This window comes from Nicotiana sylvestris, chromosome 11, assembly GCF_000393655.2.
Source record: "Nicotiana sylvestris chromosome 11, ASM39365v2, whole genome shotgun sequence".
Classification (NCBI taxonomy): domain Eukaryota; kingdom Viridiplantae; phylum Streptophyta; class Magnoliopsida; order Solanales; family Solanaceae; genus Nicotiana; species Nicotiana sylvestris.
In genome coordinates, this window is record NC_091067.1 from 99,377,776 (window position 1) to 99,380,560 (window position 2,785).

A 2,785-nucleotide genomic window follows, 5' to 3' on the forward strand; every position below is an offset into this window, starting at 1 on the left:
TGTAACTCCATGAAAGATGGCAGCAACCAAATTTGTCATTGCATACTTCTGCCTGTTTTGACAAAAGCTAATTCCTTCCACAACAAATGATTTATTTTGTACTCAAGCTCTACCATTATTTCAGAAGCTTTCAACCACAGAGATTCAGAATAGGAACAATCACACAGTGAAATAATTTATTCAGACAAATAAGCAAACATCTTAGGGTCATCTCTTACACTATCCTATTTAAAGAAGAGAGCTCACATTCTTCTAGCATGACAGATTTTCAGATAAAAGGAACCAACAGTATTTTTTTTATTTTTAAAATCACATAAATAAATCATCATCCCAAAACCATCTATCTTTAACCTGCAACCTGAAAATTAAAATAGACACTGGCGTGCCAACTACTTTACCAGATTTAAACAATTTTAATTCAGTAATAATTTCGGAAAATAACAAAATTAAGAATACCAAAACTCCTAATTTTCTCTCATTACGTATTCGTCGTTCCTCATTTTCTTTATAAATATATTTTTAAATTTATAAACTTTTGTAAAAAAAATAACAAAAGAACATCTTATCGGGATTTTTCTTTACAAATATTCAACTGTTTATTATTAGTTTCGATACTTATATCCAATAATGTAACTGCTTGTTTATAAAATTGATTCCAAAACTTACATGTTTTTCAACACTTCAAACTTATCAGTTATTTATAATCAACTAATTCAAATGGGCTATAAGTAATATACACCATTGTCAATGTAAAGAATTGTTCAAGTGATTTAAACAAGATAAATTTTCATAAAGCATTATCTTTTAGTGGTAATTAGTTATCTATAGATACCATTTGCTATATTACGGATTGTAGATACGTTTTCTGTTGTTATAAGATGTATTTGATGTATTTAAGCTACTATATTCATGAATATAGTAGCAAAAGTCGGCGCGAAACATGGGGCTACAACTGGATAGATGAATGTATGTGGGTGTATGTGACTGTATTCGACTGTATGTCATAACGTAAACTGCGCAATTTCAGGTCTATTCAGATTTTTTTAACGAAAAGTGTATAAATTAACATAATTGTAACGACCCGACTGGTCATTTTGCTTTTTAGAACCATGTTTCCCTAAATAAAACTTCTCGCGCTTGCTTTAACTAATTTATGACCCGTAGAGATGGTTGGTTCGGGAATTGAAAGAATTTTGGTTGAAATATGTTCATTTAATTCCTTACGATTTTCTTAAAAGGCTGAGTTTGACTTTGGTAAACATTTTGTATGCCCGGAATCGAATTCCGAGGTCCCTAGGCCGAGTAATAAATTTTTATTAGAAATTGTTAAACTGAAATTCTAAAAATTTAAAGAAACTAAATAATGACTGATCACATGGGTATCGGGCTCGTATGTTAGTTCCGGAGCCCGGTACAGGTCCAATATAACATTTAAGATTTGCCCACAAATTTAGTGTCAATCCGAGTAGTTTAAGGGCTTTTCGGCTCGTTAGAGGAAAATTAAGAACTTAAAGTTTATAAGTTTGATTCAATTGGTATTAGGGGGCGATTCTTAGATTTAGCGTTATTTCGGGCGTTCCGAAGGTTCGAGTAGGTACGTTTCATGCTTTCAGACTTGTCGGTATGTTCGGGTGGGGCCCGGGAGCCCTGAGCGTCAATCGGACGAGGCCCGAGTGGAGTTGGAAATGTTGAGAAGTGCTGAAGCATCTGCTTCTGTCAACCGCACCTGCGGTTGGTCGACCGCAGGTGCGAGACCGCAGAAGCGGTCCGCCTATCGCAGATGCGGCCAAAGTAGACCAGGCCCAGAACTACAGAAACGGCTCCACAGAAGCGGCTTCAAGACCGCCGAAGCGGTCGCAGCCCACTTGGCCGGTTCCACAGACGCGCCCAATCTCTCGTAGAAGCGGGACCACAGATGCGGTTCCCTGACCGCAGATGTGGAAATCACTGAAGCAGTGAACTTCATTTAATACGGGTTCTAAGTCATTTTTGCCATTTTGACTCCTCCATTGGCGATTTTTGGAGCTTTTGAGAGAAGACTTCCACCTAGCATCTTGAGGTAAGTTTATCCCACCTATTTTTAGTTTAATACTTGTGTCTTAGGTTGATTGGATACTAGTATTTAGGTAAAATCATGGGGTTAGAGCAAAACCTAGGGTTTTGATAAAACTTATATTTTTCCACGAAATTGGGTATGGAGCGAAGTAGAAGTTATATATTATTGATCCTTAGGTTACAAAGAACAACTTACTTCGAAAAATTTCGGAATCCGAGCACGCGGGCCCGGGGTCGGATTTAGGAAACTTGTGTTTAAGGTTGGCAAATTGATTTAATAGTTAGGATGTGATCTTGTGAGCTTGTATTGACTAGTTCCTACCTCATTTATCTAGTTTGGGATCGCTCAGCTCCAAATTGAGAGTTCGGGCTCGTTCTTGGCTTCGGATGTGCACTTTGGAGCAAGGTGAGTCTCCTATCTAACCTTGTAAGAGGGAATTGTCCCCATAGGTGATGTAATCTAATAATTTGCCATTAAATGTGGGGGCTACGTACGCACTAGGTGACGAGAGTCCGTGCGTAGCTACTATTATGCTAAGTCCGGGTAGTTTAGGGCCCAGAAGCATGCTTTATGTAGTATTCTTGCAACACTATGTTTAATTTGAATTGCTTAAATCATGGTGATTATGATAAATGAGACTAGTTAAGAGGAACATGATCTTTCTTGACCTTTTTAAAGAGAAGTTGATAACTCAATGAGTAATTTCTCCCCAGTTATGTGTTCTTGTTT